The sequence below is a fragment of the Podarcis bocagei genome (genome assembly GCF_964188305.1).
Source record: "Podarcis bocagei genome assembly, chromosome: 10".
Lineage (NCBI taxonomy): Eukaryota > Metazoa > Chordata > Lepidosauria > Squamata > Lacertidae > Podarcis > Podarcis bocagei.
In genome coordinates this window covers 23,935,966-23,951,109 of record NC_138135.1, presented here as the reverse complement: position 1 = coordinate 23,951,109, position 15,144 = coordinate 23,935,966, and the positions used below count along the sequence as shown (strand labels likewise).

Genomic DNA, 15,144 nt, shown 5'->3' with positions numbered 1-15,144 from the left:
TTTATTCAAATGCAAAAGGATCTGTTTTAATTAGACTGGACCCCACTTTTACCCAGACCCTATGGGAAAGCAAATAATCTGTGGTGCCCACCTCACTCTCAAAATATCCAAATGTGCTCCACAAGATTGGTGGCTCCTGGTATAAGGTTACCTTTCTATAGATCAGGCATCCCCAAACTCGGCCCTCCAGATGTTTTGGAAGTACAACTCCAGTGGTCAGGGATGATGGGAATTGTAGTCCCAAAACATCTGGAGAGCCGAGTTTGGGGATGCCTGCTATAGACACTTGATTGAGTGTATACACCACAGGACATTCTTCTGCATAAATGTCAATGATTCTGTGTTATGTAAGCCAAAGAAGGAAAGGGATAGTTTGGATCCAAGGAGCTATGAGTGGAAGGAAAATAATTGCCAGCGGTGTTCCAAAAGTTCTTGCACCAGAACTTACACCAGAGTAATTTCAAGCAGTGCTATAAAATTATCTAGAATCTGATGTTTATGTGGGCACAGGTAGTTGCACAAGGTAGAAGAACATTTCTGGATCTGGTTTCATTCTTCTGTAGCCTACGCAGCTTCCAGACATCCTGTTTACTCAGCATTTATCCTGATATGTCTGCCCAAATCAATGTTTGTGGGGAGAGTCCCAAGGGCCAGACGGAGAGGCTTAGAGAGCCACATTCAGCCCCAAGACTTGAGATTCTTCACCCCGCTTCTAAACTTAAGTGAACTTAAAATGCCAAACCACACATGTTCAGTGTATGATTAGGGTTGGCAAGCTCTGTTTTTGTCTTGCGTATCAGGATTACAGAAGCAGTTGCAAAGCATGGAATGAGGGGGTATGAGGGGGAAGAGAAATGTCAGTTGTGTGCTTTGCAATTGCAATAATATGCATGGCAATCTAAATCCCTTGTAAGACTCTTAAGTCCAGGGTCTAGAATTACCCAGTAACACCACTCTGCCTTCTGCATGCAACAGAATAATAATAATAATAATAAATAATAATAATAATAATAATAATAATAATAATAATAATAATAATAATAATTTATTATATAGTATACCTTTGGCTCAAACCACTTGACACTGCTAGTTTAAAAAGCCAGAGCTTGTGCTAGAATGGGAATGGGGTATTATGGTATGTGGGTGAGAACTCAGATTTAGAAATATATGACCAGCACACAAACAGTCAGAAGGCAAAGCCCACATTTGAACATGGAGCATGGAAGACACAATCTTGGGCACACTTGCTTGGAGATAAGCTCTCATGAACAAAGTGGGATTTGCTTCTGAGTAAACATGGTTATGGTTGGGCAGTAATGCATTATGCTGAAACACTTGTCCGCCGAGCCTATGCATATCTGCTCAGGAGTAATTTTCACTGACTCCAATAGAACACAAAACTGCTGTCTAGACATGCTTACTGGGTGTTAAGTTTCCCTGTCAACAGAACTCAATTGGAGTCACTCCCAAGAAAAATTGTATTGGATCGTGCAGCATGACTAAACCTCTTATTAGTCCTAAACCCCTTACTTAGAAGAAAGTTCTTTTGCAGGTATACACAGCTTGTGTACCATCAGACATAAGGATGCCACCCACCAAGAGCCTTTTTATGGTGACACATAAGGGGCACAATAAGCCTATTTGTTTGGCTGCTGTCTCAGACAGGCAGGTCATAATATTTGGTGGATGTTCAGACTTTGCTGGGTACTAAATTGTGCATTGTGTATTTTAAGACTAGCCTTAAAGGATGCCTCTCCGTTCCCTGTTAAGGAACTGATCAAATAAAGAAACAGCAGTGACAAAATGTTAGACGATGGGCCCATAGGTGACGTTAATTCATATGAGGATCATCATTACAGAATTGTTTTCAGTGCTGTTATCATCATTATTAGTATAATAGCACAGTACCATTCATCGGAATGCTCCAGGGGACATCCAAGACACTCAGATAATTGAATGCTCAGTTAAATGAGGAAGATTCTTTTCCTTACACATGCATTGGCCCTAGTCTAAAGTGTGGAGAGTTCAAGATGGATTTTAATAACTCTGCACCCAAAAAATTATGGACACTTTTGCACAGTGCTAGTTCAATTATAAGAGCAGTTTTTAGACCGGCAACTATAACTCGTGAATGTCTTTTCATGCAGTATAGAAGCCAATTTCAAACTGAATGCACATTCTAGGCTGCCTGAAGATTTTCATTTGAATCCCTGATGCCGGAAATGAAAAAAGCCAATGTAAGCATCATTTGTGGGAATGGCCTGAAAGTTCTAGGCAAGAGACATTTGGATAACTGGGCAATTTCTGCAGTGTATTACCATTTAAACACTATTTTGTGGCAGTATCTTCAACAGCAGCAAAGCAACTTAGTCTCGTTTAGAAACACATCAGGAGCTTCAGACCACCGAATTTCTCGCCTGAAAGGTAGTAGCCACAGCATTTGAAGGCTTATCCATGGTGTGGACTTAAACTAATTTAACAGCTACTCCTTTTGACTAGGGAACTTGGTGAACTGTAATACTGTTAGGGCATGGAGAGGAAACCTATAGCTCTCCAGATTTTGCTAGGCTAAAACTTCCATTGGTTATCCGGTTGGTGCTGGTGAAATCCAGTAAAATATGAAGGACCACTGGTCCCTATTCCTCTCTTTTAGAAGGAGCTGAGCTCTCCTGCAGAGAATTATGGATGTCCTTACCAAATGACTAGTCCAAGAAGTCTTTAGTGAAATGCTGATATATGCGTATGTGGTATGTGCACTTTTGAAGTGCAGATATGTCATTCCTATATTCCCTAGAAAAACATGAGAGCTCCAATGAAAAGGTCTGGTGGATTTGGAGAGATTTGGAACATGACTAGGATGGTACTGAAAAAATCCTCTTCCACAGTGGGTCTTGCCTTTGTTGTAGGAGTACCTACCACAGAAACTATGACTCTGCAACTTGCCTCGGGGCTGTTGGGAAGTGGATCTGGGTAAAAGAAGTGGAGCTGCTGAGCTATTGTCATGAATCACAGGTCAGTAGTACATAGCATGCTTTCATTGGTGCAGAAAAGGATCTAGGGGTCTTAGCAGACCACAAGCTTAACATGAGTCAACCTTCTGATGCAGCAGCAAAAGAAAAAGCTAGTGCTATTCTAGGCTGCATCAAGAGAAGTATAGTGTTCTGATCATTGGAAGTAATAGTCCCGGTCTATTCTTCCTTGATCAGACCACACCTGGAGTACTGTGTCCAGATCTGGGTGCCACAATTTAAGAATGAGATTGACAAACTGGAATGTGTGCAGAGGAGGGCAACCAAGATGACAAAGGGTCTGGAAACCAAGGTTTATGAGGAACAGTTGAGGGGGAATGGGTATGTTTAGCCTGGTAAAGAGGAGACTAAGGGGAGATGTGATAGTCAAATATCTAAAGGACTGTCAAATGTAAGATGGAGCAAGCTTGTTTCCCCCTGCTCTGGATAGTAGGACCTGAGCCAATGGTTTCAAGTTACAAGAAAGGAGACTCCCAAGTAAACATCAGGAAGATCTTTCTGATGGTGGGCTTCACTTTCTTGGTGGTTTTTAAGCAGAGGTTGGATGGTCATCTGTCATGGGTGCTTTAGTTGAGATTACTGCATTGCAGGGGTTGGACCAGATGATCCTCAGGGTCCCTTCCAACTCTACAATTCTATGATTCTAGGAGCATATTGAAAACTAACCTTGCTGCATTTGGGGACCTTCCTGCTTAACAGGACCTGGGCATCTGCCCTAAAGTTCTACTTGGATGATACTAAAGCATGCTTCATATGCAGGAACACCCAGCTGTTCCAATTCAGTGGGACTTATTCACAGGTAAATGTGTTCAGGACTTGAGCCTAGTAGACTCGTGATGGTTCTGACTCACTTAAGCAGCAATAGTCAGACTGGCTCCTCCGGTTTGGTTGCAGGCTTGAGAGACCCTGGAAGGAGAGCCCTTGCCTCTTCAATTAGACACAACCAAATATCTGACTATGCTCATGTACACAAGCATAGCCTTGATAAACCTTTGTGTCTATCCAAGATAAGAAATAACTGCTGATTTTGAATTGGCAATGCTGGCTGATTCCATTTCCCCCATCTTAGAAATCAAACCAATCCATTTATAAATGCAATCTGAGATTTACTTAAAAAACAACAACTTTGCTACCAAAGAAAATTAGAGGTATGTATAAAAAGGGGAGTGTAGCAGGGGCAAAAAATGTAGCTGATTCAAGGGCATTCAAATGACCATAAAACTCTGGAAATGGTCCCTCGATCTGAATGCCTGGAGCTCTTGACTGCAAAACCCCAGAGCAGCCAAGGCAGCACTATTAAGGCTATCTAACCGGAACGTAAGCACGATCTATTGGAGGGAGAGATATTTAATAGAGTTTCTGACTAGAGCTTAGCCAGGGAATGACAGTCACCATCTCTCTCTCCCCCCCCCCCAAGAGCTGTCCCATCTGACCTTCCCAGAAGTGTTTTCTCAAGACCTCTGCAATAACTGTTCTGAAGGCATCCCCGATAGGCACCCACAGGGGCACAGAGATGCGTTTCTGGAGCATTGCTGCACTAGGGAGGCTGTTCAGAAAACATTTTCCTACATTATGGTGGGGGGCTGGAGCTTGTCGGTTCATATTTTGTCTGCCCACATCAACTCTGCCATGCTTCTATCTTCCCTGTCCAGTCCCAATTTTACTTTATAGTTGTAACTAAATCTCAATGCCTGATCCCATCAGTACACAGAGCCCCAGCATTGGGTTTAACTTCTTTGTTGCATCTAATTCCAGCCCCTGCCAGTTTCCATATTTCATGCTTTGGCTGCACTTTACTCCACTCCTCCTATGCATAATAACCCCCTCCTGCAAGGCTGGAAAAAAATGCTATATAGAAGTTAACTAAGCTATTTTTTGCGTTTTTTTCTATCACTGCGTTGAAGTCTGCAATCTTATGTACACTTACCTGGGAATAACCTTTAGTGAAATTTACTTCTGAGTAAATGTGGAAAGGATTGCATTGTCCATAAACATCTTCCTTACATCAACTGTGGTGCTTTTTGCACCTGTGTTTCACTTGTTTTGCAGCTGGATCCATACTCAATGCTTAGAATAGACCCATCAAAATCAGCGCGGACTTAACAGACTTGTTTCCCCAGAATTTCAGAATTCCCAATGAATTCAATGGGATTTGCTGTCAGATAAATGGGTATTGCAGCCTAAGTTATTCATGACTATCTTAAAGTCCCATTGATTTCAATGGGTCTGCTATAAACATAACTAAGGCTATGTACACACTGCTGCTTACTGCACACCCAGTACACTCTCAACGATGGTTTAGGAAGTTGTGTGTGCGCATAGGACAGGATGGTGGCTACAATCTACACCTATCCTGTTGTTTCTTATGAAATACTGCATTCTGATGCATTTCCCCCCAAACCAGCTTCAATCCAAATGGAGAAAAAGAATGACTTAGGCTGTGTAGACATTACCAATTTAAAACACAGCTAAGATTGCAATCCTAACCCCATGCACTTGTGAGTCAGTATCATTGCATTCAATGAGGATTACTTATGAGTAGAAATGTTTAAGGTTGCCCTGTAAATTTTGATCCAATCCTTGATACTGGCTTTGGAATCTAGCACTCCCTTTTCCTTCTTTTACTATACATAACTCATTCGAAGCACCAAACTCCCACTTTGATTTAAACTTCTGCATCTATTTTATTGTACTCCCCTTCATGAATAAACATCAGCAATGACAAACTTCTTTGCCATCCGTTCTCCTCTCTACCTTCACCGCCTCCCAACCTTCATGCATCTCAGTACCTCCACTGCCTCTCGCTCTCCCAGCGCCAACCCTTATTGGGGAAGATGCTTCTGTGGGCTCCTCCACACATGCACTTCAACAAGTTCATCATGTGTGAAAGAGCCTTCTCAGAGTACACATCTGGATGGAAGGACTTTCCACATTTATCTACCTACTTATTTAAAGAATGTGTACCCTGCTTTTCACTATATGTCCCAAACGGCTGGCAGAAAGATAAAGAGAATGTAAATTAATCAGAAAATAGAACCATTAGAAATACTGCAAAATAACCCCCCTTGCGTCCCTGCAGCCTAGCTAACTCACACGTCTGACTGCCTCCAGACCTGAGTACATCAATTGACTGGAAAATTAAGTCAGGGTTAGGGACCCAAGAGAAGTGGCCCCCTTGATGTTGCACACCTCCCATGTTCCCTGACCATTGGCCATGCTGGCTCTGTGGGCTGATGGAAACTGGCAACCAGCTACAACGGAATTAAGCGATTTACATGGAAGGTAGGCAGATGCAGAAGAGCTTCTACACCTTCAAAAGCCGCGTCGCAGAAGAGGGTCTTTCCCCGGCGGGACAAGCCATCCCTGGGAACTCCCTTCTTTCCCTAGGAGACGACTAAAGGTGTAGGACCCCCGTCCTCTTCTCCCACCCCAGGTCAATGCGTGGCCATCCAGAGCCTGCACTACCGAAGTGTGAGCGAATGTCAAGTTCGGGGCAGAGACGAGATTCGTCGTGCAATGTGCGCAATGAAAATAATCTACATTAACGCGGATGGGAACAAAAGACGAGCGAGCCAGACGTTCCTTGAAAAGCAGCGGGTGAAACGGCGAAATGCCCTACCTTGGAAAGACAGAGGCGCGCGCTTGGGTAGCTGCGGGTCCATATCGGGCTGTCCGTTGGAGAAGCAGAAAGTGCCCGAGCCCTAACCTGGAAGGGGCCCTAGACCATCGTCGGAGGGGGAAGTGGGGTGCGCTCAATCAGGGGACGCGTTCAGTCAAGCCGCTGTTCAGAAAAGCGCCCCACCAGCCTCCTTCGCTGCCCAGCCGAGAGCCGCTCAGGTCAGGGCGCCCCCCAAGCCTGCTCCTCGCTGGTGGAGAACGCGGCGTTGTTTTCCTCCAAATCTTTCCAGAGGCGTTCAACGCGGCATTAGTACTCGAGAGCCAGGCGCTCTTCTCCACACCCCCTACTCCACCCCCACCCCGATGACGGCTGTTGGCGAGACCCTTGAGTGCCTAGCAGCCCCCAACGCGCCAGCAGAACGATCGGGACCAGATTGTTAGTGATGGAAGTGACAAGCCGGTCGCAGCTTTCGGAGAGGAGGACTGCGCGAATGTCTCGCATTTCTTTGGGAAATCTTTTGCTTTGCAGAACCCAAACATAAGCAAACACACACACGCGGATCAGGGGTGACATAGGAGCAATAGCTCTGGGTGAGATCGCCCCATCGTGTAAAACGAGACCATTCCAATGTGGTCAAGCGATCTGGCCATAGGGGAAGTTCGCTAGGCTGCAATCCTATGCACGTTTACCTACGAGTAAGCACCGCGGAATGCAGTGGGGACTTGATTCCGAGTAAACGTGACCGAGACGGGGTTTTGCACAACTGCCACCCCATTTCCATTTACTTGGTAGGAGTGACTAGGATCAAATGGACTAAGCGAGGTTGATTTCCGTGTTATGCATGCACACGTTCTCTTAAATTGTGGATCTGGTTACTAACATGCATGCAGTTCTTCCCCCAAAAAAGCAAAATAGGCATGGGGGGGGGAGTAGGCAGGTGGGTTGGAAGCCCAGGGGAAGAGGTTTCCCCTTCACAGGTCACTCGAGAGTGGGGCGTGAAGGTTTTGGTTAGACATAGCTCTGTGAGCAAGCAAGGTGTTTGTGCAGCCTGACAGATCGTGGCCGGCTGCCTCGGTACACTCGGTATTTGATGACATACTCAAACATCACGGGGACTTAAGTGAGCGCGAAGGGTCGCATACGCTGAGAATGACCCCGAGGACCCTTACAGATTTATCCGCAAAGCATATTTACAGAGGCTGAGATAGCAGCCCTTTCGATAAACAGAATTTTCCATGGATTTACTGCGAGCGGGGTTGGAAGTTCTCCTAGCAAGAGGCTATGCCCTCTCCAAAATCCTCCGATGAATATACAGCTGGGGGAAGGTGTGTGTGTGTGTGTGTGTGTGTGTGTGTGTGGCAAAGGAACACATTTACGACATGCATTTGCAAGAGTTTAATACACAATCAGTTTCCCGCGGTTGTTGTAACTCCAGTTGCACCTAAATGCCTTGCTTTTGGAAAGGGGCCAGCAGTTTAACAGTGTAATAATTACCGGATTTATTGAGCAGGTTACTGCGTGTAGAAGGCAGCCGCATATGACCTAAACTCCGGCGAATGTGAATGCCAAGGCTCAAAGTCAAATAGAGGCAATGAACGTAAAACGTCGTCCTATCGCCCCCGGGATCGGGACAACTTTCACGGAGCAATTTCAGCACGCTGGACAGCTCCATGCCTCGCTCCCTTGCCTCCTAGCTTGGAAGGTGCCCCAAAAGGACAGTTCCTCAAGGATTTTAGCAGGATGTATCTTTCAAAGTCTTTATCTTTCTCGTCATTATTGTTTATAGGGGACAAACTATGGTTTCCCTGTGAGCTTATTTTTTTCCTTTAGGGTTGATAAACTTGGATCCCATCTCCCTTTTCTCCTCCCTCGCACCATCTATATCCAAAGGTGTGTGGGGGGGAGTAGTCCTATTAGTTTGTGATCCTCAAAACTGTGAGTCTTGTAGCGCCTTAAAGACAAACAAATTTTATTATAGCCTAAGCATTTGTCGTTTAGAGGCCACTTCATCAGATCAGTACTAGTTCTGGAAAGCATTTTGAATGCTCCAAACCCTTCTTAAATTCAGAAGCTCTATCTATAAATATTTGTCTATGGGAAAAGGATAAATAAGTTAATTTGGTAGGACATGCTGAATTAAGGATCAGGCAGTGTTTGCAGTTTACCCTCTCAGGACATGTTTTTGTGTTTTGTTTTTTTTTTGTGTGTGTGTGTGGAGAGTGAGAGAGAGAGGGGGGGGAGGAGAGGGGTAATCAACAGGAACCGTCATTTCAGCATCCCCAGGAATCATCTAAGTACCTGGTGTACATGCTTGAGATACTTTAAGAGAAATTACTCACCAATTTTGTCCCATTGTGCTCAAAATCAGAGCAGCCATTTCCCATCCTTTCAATGTTGGCATAAAGGGAGTGAGGATTCTACTCTGCATTAATGGTTTTATTGGAACTGGAGAGATAACTTCATACTGGATACTCAGATCATTTGGTGTGTGGCACTGGGTGCCAGAATGGTTAAGAATTGCTTTGATGGTTGTAGGGTTATAGGAGTGCACTAGTAATTTGAGATAACCAGTAATTTCAAATATCATGATTGAGATGCTTATCATTCCTTTCCCCTTCCACTCTCTCAGCATATTTATAGCTGTGTATGTGTGTACACACACACACACACACACACACACACACACACCAATTAGTCATGATTGGAAAATTGGTACTGTGGACTTTCACTGGAAATGCTATTCTTTTTCTTGAAGTACCATTACATTTCCTTTATTCTTATTTCTTTCTTTGCTTTCCATCTCTGTTACCATATACAATTTCTCCTTTATTTTCCACAAAGCAGAGCACTTAAATGGGCAGTAATTATGGTGGTTATTAAATCAGATTTTTGTTGTTGTTGAAGAAGAATGCTCTCTTAATGCATGGGGAGAGGTGTGTTCTAGACCCTAATAACCTGGGAAAACATAGTTAAGACTGAAAGAGGAAGTATCAAGGATACTTAGCTTGCAAAAACCTCACCTCATAAACCAAATATAGCCTGTGGGTCATCTGGGGGCAGGGGATATAATAACTTAAATGGAAAGATTCATTGACAACTTTGAAGCACTAACAATGAATATTTCCCTTTACATTCATACCTCTAGCCTTTTTCTCTTTGGACACCGCTGCATATAGCCTTTAATGAAAAATCAGTACCGTTTCTTTTTAAATGGTTTACTGAAATAAAGGATCTGCTCTGCTCCTAGAATACTGGTTGTTTGCACAGTGCAAGGATTAAAAAAGGCTTACCTCCCCATGCTTGTTGATCCCTTTCAAGGAAGGGGCAATGCTGATTTATAGAGCATGCATAGCTCAGTTGGTTGAAGCATGGTGCAGGTTTGATCCTTGTATAGTACAACTGCATATTCCTGCACTGCAGGGGGTTGGACTAGATGATCCTCAGGGTCTCTTTCAACTCTACAGTTCTATGGTTATATCACTTGGAGATGTCAGACTTACTGAAGGCCCAGTGTGGAAGGTTGATGCTAATTACAGATGAATTGCACTGGGTCTGGTGGAATAGTAGAATATTGGTCAGCAGAATATTGGTCACTCATCTCTCCTACTAGTAAGTGGGTATACTATGTGCTAGGCTCGGGTGGGAAGATATCAAATATAAGATGGGGGAGCTTCTAGGTGCACAGAAATAAATTTCTTAAGCCTAATACATTCTTCAAGTGCATTCTCAGATAGGAATGGACAAATCTGTCAATTGCTGTTCTCTTATTTTCTCATTTTTCCCCAGTCCTAAATTCAGTTGTCCACATTTTCAAATCAACTTGCAATTTTCCTCATGAAAATTTGCCAGCATTTTAGTGCAACTTTATCTGAATGAACACATTTTTGTATGCAGTTTTGCCTAATTTATGCATTCATGCAAGCAATCCCCCCCCCAATATACACTGGACACTCAGGTTACGAACATGATCTGTGCGGGAGGCACGTTCGCAACCCGCAGCACTGCGGCTGCGCACGCGCAAAGTGCCGAAACCAGAAGAAACCTGTTCCTGTACTTCCGGGTTTGGTGCGGTGCACAACCCGAAAACACACAGCCTGAAGCGTCTGTAACCCGAAGTATGACTGTAATGTGTTTTTGAATGTTATTTTCAACAATAAATGCATTTTATGCACAATTTATCCTGACATATGCATTTGTGTACACATTGCTTGGCTGCACTCCAAAATTTGAAGAAGTGCAAATTTCGATCGGTGCTTGTGTTTCATTTCACTGTTCACATTTTTGTTTCCAAAAGTGCAAATTTCGTAGATCCACCTTGAAATGCAAACTGAATATAATCACCCCACCCCCATGCATCCTTACTCTCAGACACAACCAACTCTGTGGCAAAAGAATCTTCATTGGTGTAAAACATGTCATACCGGCAACACATTCCTCCCATCTTATCATCCATTGCATCACAGACCACTCCACCATGCTGGGTGAATCAGTAGTGCTTTGCCAGTTCTCATTTAAATGGCTGGCACTGAAATTGCATTGAAAGTCCAAAGAAATGGAATAAAATATGCCTTTCAAAATAGATGGAAGGATACCAGAGAAAACACTAGAATGCCATTGTTTTGGCAGCAACATTGCATGGATTTTCCAGAGTACCCAAGTATGTGGGAAATGTCACTTCTGGTGCAAATGACTAGAGTGGAGATAAAACGAAAGAGACTTTATCATACAGTCAGCTGTGGAAATGAAGGTAACTTACATACGAAAAGAAAGACTATTTAAAAAGTCTGGGAAATGGTCAGTGTAAAGTAGGGACACATCCACACCAAAGTGTGTACCGGCAAAAGCCTTGACAGAGTAGAACGGGGTGGCATTGCAAAAGAAATCAGATTCATTATGGAAATGAGAATATGACACATGCTGAACAGAATTCACGTTCATCAAGTAGAAATCATAATGTAAAAAAACAAACAAACCCTCAGCAGCATGACAGGTTAGTAGCTGAGAATGAGCAAGCAATACTCCTTTATTTATTTATTTTGTCCCTCCAAAGGGAGAGGATCCCTACAGAGTATGAAATACATCATCAAGTTTGATATAGGTCAATGCTGTTCAGACAAATATCTGGGAAGTGTGACGATCATTACATAAACTGCTCTCATAATGGAGAGATTCCTGTATAATAGAGTGTTCAAGGGAATTTTTTTGTTACTGTTTTCAACAAAGTGTCTAAAGTGGTGAGTATCATTTTCTAGAATGTTTTCAAGATAGCATTTTTCAGTGCAACAGTCTATTTTCTTTCATATCAATTTACAAAGCTCTCCTTGGACATGGTGTATATTGTTTTCAAATGCATGGAATAGTGTATCAAGACAGGAATCCTATAGCCTGTGGACAGATGTGTGTTTTAGACAACGGCTGTAGCTGGAGATAGCTGAGGAGTGAAAACACATTCACAGTCCAATACAAGACATAGCTACTTAGAAGCCAGTCCCATTCAGTTCCATGGGTCTTAATCCCAGGTTAAGTAGATGATTGCAGCTCTAAGTCTTGACCAACCATGCTGGGTGCATTATTTACTACTGCCTCCTCCTTTCACTCTGGGGTGCTCTGTTATATTTCACCAGTCAGAGCCAGCAGAAGTCAGCAGATGCAGTAGTGTACAGGAGGAGGCAGCAGTGGTACTGATCAATGGCGCCACTGGTAGGACTGATATCAAGTATACGGTAGGCTCTGATCACAGTGAATGGTTCTGTGCACCTGTTAGTCATTTTAATTCCCCACAATGCTATGGAGCTACCATTTGACAGTCAAGGAAAACGTCAGTGCAATACATGATTTAGGGAAACAGGCTAGCTATCACTGTAAAATAAAAAGAGAGCTGGATTGCCTAAAACAATAAAATTCATCTTTTTTGGGGGGCGGGGAATTATGCTAATCCACTGGATGTTCTGCTCCGCAGAGCTCAGAGAGAAACATTAAGGACAAGGGCGCATTGTACAGGTTTCTCAGTTTCATTGAGGAACCTATGCATTGGGGTGGGCAACCTTTTTGAAGCTGAGGACAGTAACACAGGGAAGTTCATAGCTGCCTAAGCATAGCACGCCATTCACTGTTTCTATTGACTACCAGGACAGATCCAGATTCAGCGAGCAGATCCAGCAAATAACAATTCCCCTGCTCCCTGTTCAACTGTTTAGTGACCATGTCTTGGAAGTAAAAGTAGGGCTGCTTGTTTTTCTGACCAAGTTTCACCTATAAATCTTGCCGTTTTGTCAGTCCTCCACTGACAAAAGGAGGAAAACTAGAAAGACCATTCTGGGAAAGGCAATCTATATCCCCTTTTCACCCAGTCCGTAAATGCTACTGTTGATATTAGCTTACCTTATACACTTGTAAGCATTGCTTGCATTGCTGATAAAATTGTGTTTCATCAATATTTTTCATTACAGTGTACACACAAACACGCGTGCGCGCGCACACACACACACACACACACACACACACACAGCTTAGAAAGTTTTGCAATTAAGCAACTGCTAAATCTTTCTAAATAAAATAAACATCCCACATGGACTACTTTGAACGAAACTTATCATATCTTGAGCAATTTTATGTCTCCGTCTGAATCCAAGTCTTTTTTTTTTTCCTTTTCAGTTTGAAAAATAGCATTTCACACACATTCTTTTTTTAAAAAATCAATCTTCTTTAATATGATTATTACAGAAATGATTTGAAATGCCCTGAAGAGATCTAATGGCTTTGCAAATTCCCCACCTTTATTGAAATCTAGCCTGTTTCTTTCCAGAAGAGCAGAAATCTATCTCAAACAGGAGTTTCACAACTCATTTCCCCCCTATCTCCTTTTCGCTATCCACAGTTTTGTGTAATTAGGTTGCATTAAAAGTACATTGCTGATGCAGGTAACCCTTCAGGCATAAGATATATGCAACCTTTCTGGTATTGCTTGATGAAACTGTCTCAAAATGCTACCTAAATTCTGAACTGCCCCTCCAGCAATACATCACCTGAATTACTTTACAAAGCTAGGAAGGGCCTCCCTTGAAGAGGCTGGCAACAGCTTACAGGCTCCAAAATTGGGTAAGGGAACTCTGAAGGGAATTGGTAAACAGAAATAAGCTATGGAACACTTAAACACCAGATGGCTTGAAGATGCCAATGTGGTGGACATGCATGTGCCAGTCTTTAATATGGGTGGTGGTCGTGATTGTCTACTGTATTTAATGGTTGTTGTTTTTTAATTCTAGGCAATTTTGGGCTTTTATTGAAATGATTATATATTTATTAGCTGTTTTGTTAATTATTATGATTAAGAGGCAGGATACAAATATACAAAACAAAGAACCCAATCAACCTCTGACGCCAGACCTGAGCATTCACAAAAAGTCATAGAGCCAGCCTTGTTTATATTCCACATTTCAACCTGAGAATGGGCTCTCATGGCGATCTGTATATAAATACTGTAAAATAAACGCCACCAGAAGATCACTGAAGCATAATGTGAAATGTGACAATAACGATGACCCTGGGTTGCCTAATTATGTGCAGACAGGGTATTGAGTGATTGTCACTGAAAAGCCATTTGGACTCGAGCATGCTTATGGCACATTTTTCAGTATATTGTAAAAAGATCATGAAAGTGAAACCATATACATTAGCAGTTCTCAACCTGTGGGTCCCCAGATGTTGTTGGACTACAACTCCCATCATCCCTGACCACTGGTCATGCTGGCTAGGAATGATGGGAGTTGTAGTCCAACAACATTAGGAACCCACAGGTCGAGAAACACTGTTATACATGTCTACCTGATTTCAGTAGCATAAATCCTAATTGATTTCGTTCAGCTCACTCCCAGGTAAGGTAAGGAGGCGCAGAGCTGCAGCCTGAGACGTAGACCCAGTTAAGCCTTTCTCCATCCTGCCAAGTTATCAGAACAAGTCATACTGTGCAACATGCCATGAACCAGAGATAGGATTTGGACATTCCCAATGAGGGAAAGGAACTTTCCATTATCCACACTGCTGCAAAATTCAAAGAAGGACTTGTGTCTATGTAAAATGGCCAGTGGGGGGGTGCAAACTCATGGTACAGATACTGGAGTTGGACCAAAACCCCATCACTTCTGACCATTTGCCATCTTGCCAGGGGTTGCCCAGCAACATCTGGAAACCACAGCCTGTGCATCGTTTCATCCTAATTCCCCTTTGACGTTGCAGAGGAAGTGAGAAAAAATTAGTTAAAAACCTTTTAACTAGGTATTATCACTTGATAATCAGCTTACTAATTAAATGTAGATCTGTGCATATTAGCAAATCCCCTTTGTATAAGTGTATTGGGGAGAGGGGTTCTTCAAATTTAAGGTAGGCCAGCATTTATTGATGATAAAGGGGCGGGGACCCTGCTCATTGTTAGAAGGAAAGGTCATGAGTGGCTTTTAGAAAAATTATTGTCTTTTTAATTTGTGTTGTTGGGCTGTT

General features: G+C 42.9%; 1 protein-coding gene across 1 annotated transcript in view; it reads right to left on the bottom strand.

Annotated features, from left to right (window-relative positions):
* Nucleotides 1-7,515, bottom strand: part of CHRM2 (cholinergic receptor muscarinic 2) — a 175,522-nt gene extending 168,007 nt beyond the window's left edge. The window contains exon 1 of the mRNA XM_081212073.1: nucleotides 6,649-7,515. The gene's annotated coding sequence lies outside the window, so the exon portion shown is untranslated. The remainder of the gene's footprint in view (nucleotides 1-6,648) is intronic.
* Between the last annotated feature and the right edge of the window lie 7,629 nt (nucleotides 7,516-15,144).